Here is a 17,107-nt window from a genome sequence, read left to right on the forward strand (position 1 = left end):
GTCCTGAAAAGTGCCTTCTGGCAGTATACTGATTTACTCACTCTAAGCTCTATCAGGGAGGGATCCCTCACTGCCTATTTTTTTAGAGTTCAAAGTACCATTTTGAGCCATTCTTGGGTGAGATTGAGCCACTCCAGGCTAGTACCTTGTTTATTAAATTTCATCTAAAGTCGCTACTGGCACATGCTTTTACTGCCAAGTGGAAAAATGGAAACCTAATTTCTGTTAAAACTCGCACATTCTGTCCTGGAGAGGTGGAATCGGCTGAACATCTTGGTTTTTTTTGCCCAGTCTGTCAGGGGGAAGTGGATATTGCCACTCTGATGTAACTTGGGGGTGAGAGAGTACAAGATTGTGTTTAGAATACTCAGAATCAATTCTAGACAGTGTATTGTTTTCGCTGTCTCAAGGTATTTAGGGCCTCATGTAGGTAAATAAATTTTACCGATTCTTAAATACCGAGCCGTACCGAATCGGTAAATTAGAATCGGCAAGTTATATGTAGGTAAAAATTCGGTAACAGTTACCGATTCGGTAACATTCGGTAATCACGAATCGGAATTCACCGAATCGGTAAATACCGAGGTGGTATTTACCGAATCGGAAAATACCGAGGTGGTATTTACCGAATCGGTAAATACCGAGGTGGTATTTACCGAATCGGAAAATACCGAGGATACTACCACCTTCCCTTCACTAAAGCTAAAATTAGTACCATGCCAATAGAAGGTCTCTCAGGCTTGAATAGGGGACCCCATACCTCAAAGATCAGCTTAGTGAAATCACATCACAGGAGCATCAGGAGTCTTTTCGCAGGAAGGCTCGTCTTCGGTCTGAATAATAAACATGATGTCTGTGACATTAAAAGCACCAACTTTCAGGTGTTTGCAGCTGCGCGTGTGTCATGGCTAAATAGTGGGTCGATCAACCTAGAGTGGAAAACATGCATTGCGTAATATTCCAGACTGTTTGTCACACCATGTACAGACCAAGGTCGCTGCGCAGAGCTTGGGATGGGAACAACAGATTGCTCTCGTGTGAAGCAAGTCTCGAGTCAGCAGTTTATTTAAGAAATAACATGTAAACGTAGTGTCGTGTGCAAAGACAAAAAGATGGCTTGCAAACATTTAACGTGGTCATGCTAACTGAACAATGTATGTACGTATTCAGGGAGAACTCACTACACGGCCCCTTGATCGAAGCACCATTTAATAGGCAAGAAAAGAGAGAACGCAGAGTTCAGTTTAGTCAGCGCAGAACAAGGCGTAACCAATGCTGTGCCAAAGTCCGAAACTACATAAAATAGCATCATAGAATTCTATCAAAAAAAGCAAGTATATAAAAAAACTCAAAACGACCATCAGGAAGAGAAAAAAGATAAATAAAAGAAATAAATGTTGCGCCAGGGTGCTGTCCAGTAGCACAGGCGCAATGGACGACAGTCCAGTTAATCCATGAATGTATAGGCAGCATATGTGGCCACTGCTTCCAACAAAAAATCGTTTGCAGGGCCACTAAAAGTCTCAGCCATCCAATTAAGTAAAGAAAAGGAACATACGTGTTCTCCAACCATCGGAGCCTCTAGCACAATCAGAGGGCAACCGGAATGTTCCTCCAAATAGCTCATAGCCAAGAAGTCGTAGACAGCAGTTGATATGTCCCAATTACCCAGGATACCATGCGCCGCACCACAGGCCATAATCCGGACACCAGAACAGGCCAACTCGTGAGACACTAAGGGCCTCATCAGTCGATCGAAATCCGGCACCGGAGACACCGTGTTGGTCAGGCACAAATCCAGAGGCCATTCAAAGGGACAATCCAGGCAGTGAAATACAGGTTGCACGCAGGTGAAGTAGGAATACCTGAAGGATAATCCATAAGCCAGGCTCAAAGTCGCCAATGGCAAAGTACCATAAAAGTCAAGCATCCTATCACGAAGAAGATGCAGACGGGACAGGTGCTCGTGTGGCACAGAAGGACCAGCCATTCCGGAGTAGAAAAAGGAAATGCAGCACACCTGCCACTAGCGCCAGAAGCAGCGGGACACCTCCAAAGATGCTCGAGAAAAGTGAATGAAAAAATGCCGGAATCACACCAAAAATAGTTTGGAAAGAGGTCACGAGACCCGAGCCCACAAGTTAAAAAAATGAGCCAGGCCGGTCGTGGCCGAGGCATTGGAAATAGTTTGGATCACAGAGCCGAAATGTAGGGGGAGGTCAGTATTCAGAAGCGCCTGTACCTCAGTGCGCGTATTAGCAACGTGAAGGACAAATGTTTCACGAGAGGAAGTCAAAGGCACCTCTTTGTGGGACAATAGCGCTCTTCTTCTGCTCAACTTGTTGAACTCTGCTTTCAAGGTTGGAATCGAAGGCCAGATGGAAACATCCAGCCGCCCATGCGGGGGTGGAAAAGAACATTAATGCAGCAGACAACTTTCTGCGAGACAGTTAGGTTTCCCACTAACATCCCGCAGCAAGCTTCATTATTCAAAATTGAATAACTACCGTTTGCAAGCAGCGTGAAAGGAGGTGTAATCACAGGCACTGGGATACCTCGTAGGACGCACGCCAAATTCGGGGCTTGTACATTGCATGCGCCGTGTAATTGAATGTGCCTACATACCAAGGAATGGTCTGGTGTTGTGGTACATTCCTCGCCTGTCAAATAAATAGCATACGCCCACCTTTTGGTTCTGCCACCCACAGGACCCTTAACAAAATCATTCAAATCGGTATGCACATTGATGGAGTGGGTGCACTTCCTGTTCCTGTAGATGTGCTCTGTGTCAGCTGGTGGACAGATTGGGATGTGTGTACCATCAATACAGCCGATGACATGGGGGAACTGTGCCATGTGTTGAAAGTCTGTTTTTGTTTTCTGCAGTGCAGCCTGTGTGTTGGGGAAGCTGATGTAGTGGTGCATTCTCTGCATCATGGCATCCAGGAACTTCCTGAAGACACGTGACAGGCAACTCTGGGATACACCACCCACCGCAGCTATCACCACCTGCTACCTGCCGGATGCCAGCAGATGTAGGCTGCAGAGCACCTGCACATGTGGGGGTATGGCGTGCGCCCTTCTTATTGGCTGGTCCAGGAGTGGGTGCAGGTCCCTGAATTAGTCCATGATGGTTTCGGGGTGTAGCCTGTACCTCTCATGTATCTCTGCATCAGTCAGCTGGAATAGTGTGATGCGCTGTCTGTAGATGCGTTCCTCCCGTCGCCAAACCCTCAGTCCTGCTGGCTGGAGACGTAGGCGACTTGCAATGACATACATAGCGGCCATGTTGTCCACGCTGTTGCATTTTGGGATTGCTAATATGCACTGTTGATGGTTACCACCTGCTTTCAATCCGTGTTAATTACCGACTCTTATTTACCGATTTTCTTGGATTTCTTAATTACCGAGTGCTCCTACATGTCATTTTGATTTTTACCACTTCATATTTACCACTTCATATTTACCGATTCGTTAAGTATGTATTCGGTAAATCTGATTCGGTATTTTAGAATTCGGTAAATATGATTCGGTATTTACCGCCTCATATTTACCGAAAGGTGGTTTTTGGACTCCTACATCTCACTTGTCTGAATACCGGTCGGTAACGGCATATTTACCGAAAATCGGCCGTTACCGACCGGTATTTGGCTACCTACATGAGGCCCTTAATGTCTGCTTGGAGGTTAAGACAGAGAAAGATGCTTATCTGAAGCCTGTTCTTCCACATACTTGTATTTTAATGTTCTTAATGTTTCTATCTATAAATGTATATTTTTACAGCTAGTTTTTTTTATTAAACTAACATCTTTTTAAAATGTTTTTATGTATTTTAACCATGCTCTTTTGTGGCCTTAATCTGAAATAAAGATTGTTTTGACTTTTATTTTGATACATTTACCTACTCGACCCAGGTTAGACAAACCCATATAGTGTTCGTATGTTGTGAATGGATCAAAAAACAAGCTAGGAGAATCCAGTTCTGACGATTCCTTTACATTGAACCCATATCCCCAAATTTTTCTTCTTGAACGACATTCACTAAACTGACAAAGCTAAGCTGAAGACTGCCCTTCCCAGGGAAGTTTTATTTTTGCCATGTTTATTTTCCTCTCCATTTTTCCTTTTTAGGTCGAACCTAGCAGCGCGCATGAGCTGTTCTGCGAGACTTCTTGTAGCTACTCCGTGTGGGTCTAACTCCTCCCACAGATTTGATTGGCTGCTGCGTGTGTCTTTCAAGAATGAAAGCACGCAAAAGGCTAAAGGTTGGTGCATGTCCCACCTCTTCTGAAAAGGTTCACTCCCACGGCGTTTTGCAGCGGGAGCGAGCAGCGGTGCGCAGGGTGGCAGCTGCAGTCACGAGACACGTGAGCCTAATTACCAGCTGCGAATATCAGAAACCACGCTTTAAAATCCCAGCTTCCTCAACTGGCCACACTGGCTGACCCTGGGGGTAAATACTTTATCTTTTAAGGCTCACTTGCACTCTGTAAACTGGGAGATAACTTTAATCTCGGCTTCTGCTTTTGTCCACATCGGAGTCACCCCGAGTACAGCGCATGTGATTACTAAATGTGTGCTTGTGGTGGGTGAAGATTTCTTCTCTAATCCCGGCTTTGCCTCTTAACTGTGTTCGATGATCTTAGACAATTCTTGTCACCTCAAATGCGCTGGTATGTGTTTGCACCTGTATTAAGCATCATTTGAAAGCGTGCTCCTTTACAGAAGAGTCCACTTCAAAGAACGAACCTCCCCGAACCCGACCGAATGTTCACCTTCATTAGTCATTTTTGTATAGCGCAGGTAGAAGACGAAACACAAGCTCGTGCACATCAAGTGGGGCCTACACAAATATATGTCTCATTGTGAGGCACAAGGAGATTAAGAGATTTGGCCAGAATCACACTGTGTTGCTCCAAGAGGGCAGCTAGGATTCGAGTCTAGGCCACGAAGTTTCAAGTTCTGCAGCTCTAGCCACTAGGCAATACCTCCTCCCATTTGCAACATTGGCAGTTACACTTAGGGGGCCAGTTGAATTATTCCAGGCACTTCATTCATTCATTCATTCATTCTTTCACTCACTCTGTTGAAAAGGCTGATTAGCATACAGTCTGGAGACTCCTTCAGGTCCAGAGAGACTGGTGCTGCTAGTGTGACTGGTTTCTTGCAGTGAGACATGGGTGCAGCCCGGGCTCAGAGAGTTCCCTTCCAGAGAGACCTGTCCCTGTTCAGAGAGATCTTTGCAGCAGTGAGGCACAAGTGTACAAACTTCATTGGAACAGATAGCTATCTGATATGGATAGAACCTGGCTCGCAGGGGGGAGGATGCAGAACCTAACGTGGGAAAAGTGTGCGGTATTTTAGGAACATTGTTTTTGGATGACTACATAACACTAAAGTGAAGCAGTGCGTCGGAATAATTCAAGTTTTACTGGCGCCCCTTCCCCCCCAAACAAGGTGTGCTATATCCGCTCCTCCTACCCTCTACTGTGGTTTTAGCCCCCATTCCACCCACTGCTGAGGCTAAAACCCTCCATCCAACCCACTGCTGTGGCTAAAACCCACCATCCCACTGTCCGTTTTAGGTATATCCCTCACCCATCCTGCCTGTTTTGGATATATCCTCCCCCATTTTACCAATTCCATGTGTGGGCTTGCTGCTTGTATGCCACTCGTTACTTCTGTGCTTGTCTCTGGCAAAACACTTATAAGGACCCAAAGGCGAGACCTATTGGCTGTGCCAATGCTTGTGTCCCCTATTGTTTTAAGCTATGGTTTTGTTTTGTTTTTAGTGCCATGCTCACCCTTCTACCATACCTCCTTCCTTCACGTTGTGCTTTTTCAAATTCACTTAAATTGTTTTTCTTTTTAGGTCGCGCCTGTAGGGAGTGTGCATGCTCTCACTGTCGCTTGACAACAACCGGTTGTATCCCCAAAAAAAAGCCCTCTAAAAAGGGACTTCTAGGCCGCTCATTACTTACTATTCATTGAAATCATTATCATTCTACTTTGCTGCCTTCTTAGTCAGCAGTGTACACAAGGCGTCACTTACTTGTCTTTGTGCGACACATGGACCAAATACAGATGTTTTACCTTAGTGTCCTTCCGCTGTTGGCGTTGAGATTGAGGTCGTTTTTTGTGCATTTTTATATAGTGCTCACTGGAAGGTATTGGGGCACTTTACATGACCACCAGTTACATTGAACAAGTTCACATTCATTTTTTTTTAAAGCAGGGGAGATTAAGTGATTTGCCCAGAATCACAGGATGTTGAGGTGATACCATGACTTAAACCTTATTCCACAGTTCAGAAGTTGGCCTCGCTGGCCATAGCATCTCGTCCTTCTTCCTAAGGAAGGCTTGCTAAACACTTCATGGGGAGGGGATAACCGAGGGAAGGAGTTGTCAGCCCTCCTTATCAATATCCGTGACTGGCACAAACATGCCCCCCACATCTTTGGCCTTCTCATCAGTGGTGGACTAGATGTGCTCTTTATGAATGAAACTTGATTAAATGTGTCTTCTGTTCTGGCCATCGCGCTGGCTATTCCAGAAGCCAACAATGGGGAGGAGGCGTGGTGATAGCGTTTATACAGCCATTGTTATGCTCCAGTTTTTGTAAAACATATGTTTATTGGCATTTCGTAAATCAAAAATGGTTAGGGTCACAGCAACAAGAATATCCTTATCACAGAATACAATACAAATTAACACACGATAGCCAGTTAGAGGGCGATGGGGTAAAGAGTGCAGTATCAGTCTGCTGAAAAAAAGGCACTAATAATTCGTATAGTTTCCTATAACGTCCCAGATACAGCATGATAAAAGCCCCCAGGTGCGTGATCAAGAACCAGTGCGCCATAACCGGCTTACATGTGGACCCTCCAACTAGGAAGGCACTCCTTGGAAAGAATATAATCTAATCTACGAAACCTAAGAATCCTTAATTCTCCATCCCTCCCTCCAATCCCCCCCTTAACTAGGTGGGTTTTGTTTTGTTTTTTTGAAGAGTTTTATATAGCGCGAACTTGACCTGAATCCAATCAGGTATCAGAGCGCTTTACATAGCACCAGTTACATTACATGAGGACACACATTAATTTTTTTGTTAGGCACCGGGAGGTCAAGTGATTTGCCCAGAATCACAGGATGTTCAGCGTCATTACCGAGACTCGAAACCAGTTCCCCAGGTCCGAGGTCAAGCGCCCTAGCCGTTAGGCCAACTCCTCTCCCCGGTGGTTGATGGTGACCCTGTGTAAGAATTGTGCACGGTTGGCTGGGCAATGGTGTAGTATGTTAAAATTGGAATAGGTGCATGTCTCGGATCGATGGGGGGCACACCGCTAGGGGCAGGCCCTTTGTAAGGAAGGTAACTTAGGGACCCCATTTATATTCGAATCCCTTATAATCGTCGCGGAATATATCCGCCATTCGTTCCAAGCAGAGGAGTTTCCATAGTCGTGAGTGCCAGGTAGAGAGGGACGTAGCCGTCTTCTTCTTCCAGGCTCCTGCAAAAGTTATCTTCGCCGCGCCTATGCAAGTCCACATAACGGTTTTATCAGCCCTGGTCTGATGTTTGAGTGAGGGATCCCGAAGACCTAGAAGGATACCCTCCATAGTGGTCGGTATGGGGTACACCAGTATAGTTTTAATTTGAGCCAGGATTTCTTCCCAGAAAGGACGAATGGTGGGGCAGTCCCACCAGATATGTTGGAAGCCCCCCTGTAGTCCACACCCCCTCCAACAGCGGTCAGTCGTGTTCGGGAAAATTCGTTTGCGTTTGGAGGGAACCAGGTACCAGTCCATCAGCGTTTTTAAGTGTGCCTTTCTAAGTTCTAGGGAGTGATTAAATTTAGATATGTCGGACCATAGGGCCGTCCATTCTCTATACTGAATATGTCATGCTCCACTTTTGAGCTTAGTGACCTCAAGGGAGCAGAGAGTTTAGGCTTCTATCTTGCACTATTTACTCAAGCTTCTTTCTCAGGGGCGTTAATATACCAAACCCCTAGGTCCAGCTAGGGATTTTATTGGATCCCTAGAAGAAGCTCTGGCCTTTCATCTCTTGTAACGGGCCAACCTCACTGGGACTTTAACCTGCCCGTTAACACACTATGGACCTGATTTCTTCCTGCTGTCTGTTGTTAATTTGTCCTCCCAAGTCCGCCCTGTGGATGGACATCTATCTGTTTTGTTTCATCTTGATATCAGATAAACCCTGCCAGCAAACTGTACTGCCTTCAGGCTGTGGAAAAAGCTGAAAACCTCAGACTGGGTGAACTTCCTGGGTAATACTCGTCCCTGTCTGACCAATGACACCCACCAAATTGTGCGGGGCATTAACATCTGGCTAACTGTGGCACTTGGTTTGCTGCACCTCTGGCCATGGAACGTAAATAATGTAAAAAGCTTGAACGCAACTGGCATAAGGACTAGACCTCGAATAATAAAGCTATTTGCAAATCCACTCTCAAAGCCTATCACTTCTCTCTTAAACAGGTTCCACCGAGCACAGCTCCCGCTTCATCTTCCAGATTGTGAAGTCTTTCATCTCTCTGCAGTCCTGCCAAAGGCCAATGTTCCATCCCAAGAGCTTTGCAATGGGTTGGCAACATTTTTTTAAACCAAAATCTTTGACATTCAGAAATCATTTCCTGCTCTGCAGGAGAATTTTCCTTCTGTCTGTCAATTAGATCCAGATAGCCTCAGCAACCAGCTTACCCAGTTTCGGCCCATATCCTTTGAACAACCAGGAAAGCTATCCTAAAATCTAAATCGGGCTCCCCTCTGGATTATTGCCCCCTACTCTGCTAGCAGCGGAAGTGCATATCATCGACCCTCTGCTCAATATCATCTTTTTTTTTTATTTCAGAAAATCTTTTTTGGTTTTCAAAAGAAAGAAGGTAAACAGTCATATCAAAATCAGGGCAGCAAAGTACACATTGGGCAAGTAGATATAAGCAATACATTGCGTTATAAGTACCTTGAAGGAAGCTGCCATAGTATAAAGATCTGTACATACTCAACCATGGGGAGGGTGTATTAATAGAAATCTGGGTGAGGGTACAGAGCAGAATCGTAGAGGTCATGGGAGGGGGGTGTTCTAGTAATCGTATATGGTCTCAAGTGTAGCTTGAAGTGTATCACTGCCATCTTCAACCTCTCCCTTACTTTGAGGATCATGCCTGCCTCCTAAAGTGGTCCTTCTGCTTAAGAAGCATGTGCTTGGACCCCAGCATTTTCTGTAATTATAGCCCCATTTCTCTTTTTCTGGCCTTTACAAAAATGTTGGAAAAGCTTGTCAGTGCTCAGCTCTCTGAGCATCTTGAACAAGGCAAGTTACATCCCAGTCAATTTGGCTTTCCCCCATCATAGTTCGGAATAAGCAGTTCTGAAGATTTCTGACCATATTAAATTGTAATTGGACTCAAGAAAAATGTGGCACTGATCCTTCTCGATCTGTCTGCCCTCCTCGACAATGTCCCACACTCTATCCTCCTGCACCAACTATCTGCTGTGGGTGTGGAGGGAACTGTGTGGGACTGGTGTAAGTCCTTCTTGGCCGCTAGATGCCAATCAGTCTGGCTCACCCCTTTCTCCTCGGAAGTCAAGGCAGTCAACCAAGGGGGACCACAGGATTCCTCACTTAGCCCTTCCCGCTTTAGTGTTTTTATGCCCCCCTTAGCTTCTGAAATCAAGCCGTTTGGATATAAAATCATTTCATATGCCAATGACACTTAGCTGCTCTTTTCTTTCGATGGTTCCCATTCCTCCATTGCAGCCTTTTTCATAGGCTGCATGCACGCTGTCGTTGATTGCATGCAAAGCAACCAACTCAAATCAACTCAGAGAAGATAGAAATTATTCCATTTGGTTCACATGAGTCCAGCTGGTGGAAAGATCTGAGGCCCTCTGCATTGCAAACCCCCCCCCTCCATCTCTGGTGGTTAAAAGCCTGGAGGTGAAGTTGGACACCACCCTTTCCATGAGGCCACAGTTCTCTGCGGTGATGGCAGGGGCGGTTTCTCCATTAGGGCTGTGGGGCTGTGCTCCGCTGAAATTCCTACACATTTACATAACAACATATTAAATAGATTGCTTTATTTAGAGATACGATCGTATCTCTCAGTATATCGATGTATTTAAGTCTGGGCTGGGCTGTGTGTTTTCAGGCTGCCTGCCCCGCTTTGCTCTGAAGCAGGAGATGGAATCCAGGCTGTAAATGAACTTTCGGAACCCTGATACAGGACGTAGAGCTTTCTGTTTTAAAGCCCTTCTTTGCCATTGGGTCTGTGGTTGCTTGCACTCTGTAGGTCAGTGACGCAATAAGCGTCATGGTTTTGGGCGTTGGAGACTTCATCCCTGCATGACTTCAGATGTTCATTTAAAGGCGTAGATCCCACCCTTTCGTCATACATGAAAGTGGATGCAAGCATGTCTGATCGGGTGCCTTGGTCTCTGTAATGGTAAGTGATTGCAAGCCAAAGTTGTGTTATATATATTGTGCTGAGACCCCTCATCACACACTAATATCCCCCACTGTGACACCCCAGGCCCTGACTGCACCTAGCTGGCCCGTTAGAAGTGGAGCTGCAGCATTTGTTCCACAGCGACATGGATCCAAATAACGAGCAGAGTTTGTTCTTGTTTCCTTGCAAAGTTCATCCAAATGTCCAAGTCAAGCAAGACGAGAAATATGTGTTTACAGTGGACTGTTCTCTGATGTGTGATATTAAAACTGCCCATGGCTTCATTACCCTAAGCTAACACTGATACCAAAAACATGGATTGACTTGCAAACAATTAATGTTAAATACATTGAGGCAATACTTTACAGTGATTTAGTTCCTCTCTTATTTCTCATACTTTACTTAATCTTGCATTCCCCAAGCGTTAGCTATTTTATAATGTTGCTGTATTTTATTCTATGCATACTTTGAGGCTTGAGCCATGCCAGGTGTTTATGAGGACAGTTAATGAAGTAATATCAATGTATATGGGCACAATGGCAATGCAATGGGTTATAGTGATATTGGAAAGAGAAGGAAGCGAATACACCTCAGGTTTGTATTTAAATCACAATTATTTATATAATCATGGAAACGAAAGATTCATACATACTAATACATTTGAGCATATAGTTCTGAGTGGGTGGTGTCCCAGTGAAAACATGGAACCAAGAAATTTAGTGACATAAATGTGACATATATACAAGGTTTCCAATGCCACATATAAACGACCATTAACAGATATATATATACAGTGAACAGCGCTTGAAACAATGATCAGTGCTAGTATACAATGGTTCGTTTATGCAAATTGTCGACAGCGTTTCGACCCTGTGTGTAGTGTAGGGTCTCTTCAGGACCTATGGTTCTGGGGACACCTATGGGAAGATGAGGGATTATCGGCCCTTGTCAACTGCCATACATTGGACAGACACAACAACCGATAAAAGCGAGGATAAGCCAACACCATAGCCGCATCAGACACTCGGTAGCCAACGCCCCACTAGTCACCCACTTCACTGAAAAAAACCACACAGCGGATGACATAAGGTGGCAAGTCATAGACACAGCCTCCATTCCAGAGAGAGGAGGAAATCTCACACAAATTCTCCAACGACTAGAATGTCGTTGGATAGAACGTACTGACGCAATAGCCCAAGGGCTGAATTCAGCAGTGGAGTGGCGAGGATTCATCACTAGACTGAGCAACTAACCTCATTAGATCTCAACTAGTTGCACATTCAGAGAGAACTGTGCCCACTATTCCAATACCAACTAATTTACCTTGAGCCAGTAAAAACACATAATTGGCATAAATAATTACTAATAATTGCATGCCAGTGGGGCCAGTGGGTACAGATGTTTACACTTAACAGAACCCCAAGTGAATCTGTGCTAGTGCCACTTGTAGTATAACGCCCATACACACGAAGGCCTTACCACCGGGGTTGGTTAGCAAATACATTACAGGGCAGTTGGAATGTAGCAATACATGTGATAATGCTGCCAGCACATGTATATTTGGGACCGGGTGACATTGATCAAGGATGCCATTCTAGAAGTCATAATTAAGCAGGCATCACTCCTGATAATGGAAAATGTACAAAACGTAGTAAAGGCTTGACATGTGATAAAGTATGCTACACGAGCTGGGCTAATACCCTTCAGGTACTACACTAACAGGATGTGCTTTATATACCAATTGCAGTAATGAGCCACATACTGATATTATTCCTCATCTTCCCATAGGTGTCCCTAGAACCATAGGTCCTGAAGAGACCATACACTGCCACAGGGTCGAAACGCCATCGACAATTTGCATAAACGAACCATTGTATACAAGCACTGATCATTGTATCAAGCGCTGTTCACTGTATATATATCTGTTAACGGTCGTTTATATGTAGCATTGGAAACCTTGTATATGTGTCACATTTATGTCACAAAATTTCTTGGTTCCGTGTTTTCACTGGGACACCACCCACTCAGAACTATATGCTCAAATGTATTACTATGTATGAATCTTTCGTTTCAATGATTATATAAATAATAGTGATTTAAATACAAACCTGAGGTGTATTCACTTCCTTCTCTTTCCAATATCACTATAACCCATTGCATTGCCATTGTGCCCATATACATTAATATCACTTCATTAAGTGTCCACATGAGCCTGTGTTTTTTGATAATAAGTTTATACCCTGGCTCGGTGTGAGTAGGGTTCCCTTGTTCTTGTCTTACTAGGTGTTTATGAGGGGCTTTGATTGAGCGCGGAGGCGCTGAGGCTGAAGCCAAACAAAGTGTGTGTCAGTGGGTAGGCCTCTCTGCAGAGCACATAGAGCAATGTTTATGTATTCCATTTGCAACTAAAATTCTTTTGATGTGTGTGTATAGGGGTATACAGATGACAAAATATTTGCAAGGCAAAATTAAGAGAAAATAAAGTGCTGCAATTTGGGGGAGTGCAATGTATGCTTGGGGGCAGTGAAGTGACAGATGCAAGTAAGTGCATTCAGGGAAGAGTGAAAAGAGGATGTTGAAGAGGAAAGAGAGGTGGTTGAAAATGTGCAGATGGACAAGATATGCAGAGAAAAAGAGGATACATATCTAACTTAAAGTACACATAACTGAAGTCCAAAACTCCTTCCACAGGCCTCAATGCTATTTAATTCACAGACTCACTATTTCAGAATTTAAACACTTCTAATGTTAATTATTTATAACAAATCATTGTTGTTACTCATTTATTTTAAATAGCTAATAGCCAATGACAAAGCCAATCGTGGTGAAAGGTTTTAGGTGTAGATCAGTTGTTATGTCATTTATTTGGATACAATTACATCTCAGAGAGAAACCAGAAACAAGTCAACCAAAACACTGGTTGGTTGACACACTAAAGGAATTATAGATTTTTTTGGACACATTCCTGTATAGAGAGCCCCTACTTTTTTCATCCCAGTTAAAGATATGTCTGTATATATTTCTATACGACTGGTTGCAGCCAGCAGCTGTGGGTGCTTCCCGAAGCCTGGTGGTTAGAGCATTTTTTCCAAAGTTAATGCTGCATGCAGTGCAAGACAGTGGGCAAGCATACATTTTAAAGTGCAAAAGTTGTCACGTTGTACAATTTACACATTACATTAACTGCTCAACATATTGATTCAGTAAGACATGGGGCAGTTTTTAATGTGTTTAATATTTCAAGACTATACTTTCCGACTGCTTTATAAGCCTTGCTTTAGCACTACATTCATTTGCTCTGAAATGTACCATTTGGCAATTTTTTTCTCATTTCTTTCTCTGGAGAGGGACCCACCCTGGATCCCAGGTTTGTTCATTAAACCTGTTTACGTCGCTCGCTATATAAAAGTCATGCCCAATGTTTATGTCTAACCACATTCAAATGTCACCAGCCGCCACTGGGTGATGAGCCAATGCTACGCGATGCTCTGCACTCTCAAGAAATTCCTTCCCCTTGATAATGCCAGATTCTTATCTGTCTTACCATCACCAAGGATTCTCTCAGGTCACCAGGATCTTTTTATCTGCTAAATAGTGTATAGGGGAGGAAATCCAATCTTTAGTACATAATCAACAGAATCAAATTTGAACTCTAAAGGACCACTGACTCCGAATCTCAAATTTTAAAGATTTATTACAAAGCCAAAAATAACTGCACATGCAAGCACCTCAACACGAGGTTAAGAAAATAAATGGGCACTAATACAAAATATATCCTACGCAGGAGTCTCATCCGACTCAGAATAAGAAGAATAGTCAGCTCTAGGAGCATCAGGCAAGCGATAACCACTCCAATCTCTACATTAGAAGTCATTAACCTAAAAAGAAAATCAGTTAGTCTACCCATACTCTATCTCTAAAGTGACATCCCTACTTAGCATTTTCCCAGGCAAGAGGATAAAAAGGTGTCAGAAGTGAAGAATTCCTTAGAAGTACACTCACTTAGTCAGAGCTCGTTCTAAGATGCTCCTTCTAGCTTCCCATCTAAACCTCAACTGCTCAACCCACGGGGCAGTGTCCCTAATTCAAAATCCCAAAAACGTAGAACACGCCCTCCGGCACACCTCTTCAGCCAGGTCTTCTCCCAGTGATTTTCCAGTGAAACGTGTCTCCATTCCAACAACGGTTTACTCGTCCTTGGGTCCCAGGCAACTTCTCCGCCGAAAGTATCATCCCTACATTCCAGTATACTCCCATATCGGCTTCTCAGGCCATCCTGACTCCTGAAACAAAGAGTTGGTTTCTCTAACGAGCTAGGTGTCCTTGCACCTGCAACAGAAACATGGGAACGAGAAACTTTCCACTTCTCTGAGATTTTCTAACATCATGAAACCCAAAGCCTTACCAAGGGAAATCATTTTCGGCCTACAATGTTTAGCAAACATAAGAACCGAACAGGCCTTTCTCTTAACGTATATGTGATCAGGCCTTTACACAATTTAAACACACACTTCTAATATCACACTATAAGCATTAATTTCATTACACTTCTTATATGAATAAGCAAACTACATGTGCAGACTTTAATATGATGCACGTTTACACCTAATGCATCACATTACACGAAAATCAATCATTATGCACTGACTAAAACATTGCAATTAACTACGACATTGCTCTTCATGAATGGCATGGTTACATTTCTGATCACACTAATATAAGCAGATTTTAGTAATACATTTTTAAGGCACACGTTAATATGGATCCATTAATATGTGGGTGCGGACTAACAGTGATTATGATGCACCCCTACAATTTTCAGAACAACATGGCGCTCTATCACCCTCCTGCCTCTGGACGTGAGAAGAGTGTTGATCTATGCTTTGATCACATCGCATTTGGATTATGCAAACTCCCTTTATCATGGAACAACAGAAGATCTGGTGAATCACCAGTAGGCGCTCTTCGGCCTCGTCGCCAATGAAAGCTCTGCATTGGCTACCCGTTAAGAAACTGATCTTTATAAAAGCCTTAGCCATAGTTTTGGTTCACAGTGCAGTGTATCTCTCTAACCCTGGATATTTGGCAAAGAGAGTTGTCCAGTATCTTCTCTCCAGAGTGTTGTGCTCTGCTTCTACTTTACTTCTGTCAATTCCGTGCTTTAAAAGCATTTAAAGGGATGGCAAAGCTTTTTTCCTTTCTTGCTGCTAACGCTTGGAATGAGCTCCCTCGAAAACTACACCTCATCTTCTCTGAGACCACATTCCTGCTAAAGACGTAAAATCTGGTTCTTTTACTTCTGCGGGGCAGTAAGATCTCTGATGGTGGCTGGGCTTTGCCCGTTAGCATCAGGAAACTCTTTGGAGTAGCTGTGCGCTCTACAAATCACCCATTCATTCATTAATTCTTTGTGGTACATGTTTATTTAATGTTTATGTATGTATTTGCAGGTTCCCGAGCAAACATACACTTCTTGGAACCATACCGAGCATTGCCATGTCTAGGATTTCCCTAATTATGCTATGGCTGTGGAGCCCTTATGTAAATTCATGCGCAGGCAGGGACACTGCTATTTTCAATACTTCTGAGGCTTTAGTGACATTTGCAGGACCATGTTTCATGCCAACAGTGCCTGTGGCATATAAAGAAGGCATATTAAACAAGCATTGGCAAAGCCAACAGCTGCAGTGCAACATGTCTGAAGGTCATTTTTTTTTTTTTAAGTTCTTTTTATTGGCATTTATAAACATTACATACATTGGCACGTTTGGTAATGCAGTTGATGTGTAGGCTTACAAAGCAGGGACTCCCATTTGCACCCTATGTGGACTCCTGATCTCATGGGCCTATGGGGTGTGCGTCTCTGCTCTGAAGGTTATTTGTTTTTCTAAATTTATGGCAGAACTCCTCCTCATGGTGTATTTTTTTTAAACTTTCAGCCTTGTGCACAGCAGCTGCTGTACAACATGCCTGAAAGTAAATTTTTAAAAAAGCTATGACGTGGCCAGTGTTGACAATATGTTATGAAGTTGGTCGTGGTAGTATTATTTGTAAGACACATATGCTGGAAAGAAGCATTCACCGCTTACAAATTCGATATGATTCAAAAACGGAATTTAATTCCATCAAGTATGCAGGCATTAAATGCAATATAACATCAAAGCATTAATGATTGGCATTAGAATTGCTCCACATAAAGGTAGTGCATTCAGTATTTACAGTGCTCTTATCGTGAAGAGGAGGAAGGGTACGGTCAATGGTAGTGAATCGGTGAGTGAGGGACAGGGTAAAGGTATAGTGACATATATACATTTGTAGTTGCAAAGAACTGGACCTTTCCGGCCTAACATAGGTCAGTTGTTCCCATGTTTACACATAGCTCAAAAATAAAAAATTGTTTAAATGATTCTGTTCTTTGAGCTTGCAGAGAGGTGGTAGATTATCTACATTTCGACCCTTAGTCTAAGATGGTGATTGGCTCCTCGTGGTGGGGTCTTCGTCGGGATCAGGCTAGGAAGAGCACCTAGAGATAAAATGAGTGGGGTCAGTGTGGTGGCAATTTATTAAAAGGAGGTGAATGCTAATATAGGTGAAGAGACTTTCACCTACTAGTGTGGGGAAGGACGGTTAACGTTCGT

General features: G+C 43.6%; 1 protein-coding gene across 4 annotated transcripts in view; it reads left to right on the forward strand.

The window, feature by feature from the left end:
- Positions 1–17,107, forward strand: part of OSMR (oncostatin M receptor) — a 357,084-nt gene that overhangs the window by 133,929 nt on the left and 206,048 nt on the right. The window lies entirely within an intron of this gene.

Source organism: Triturus cristatus, chromosome 2_1 (genome assembly GCF_964204655.1).
Source record: "Triturus cristatus chromosome 2_1, aTriCri1.1, whole genome shotgun sequence".
Lineage (NCBI taxonomy): Eukaryota > Metazoa > Chordata > Amphibia > Caudata > Salamandridae > Triturus > Triturus cristatus.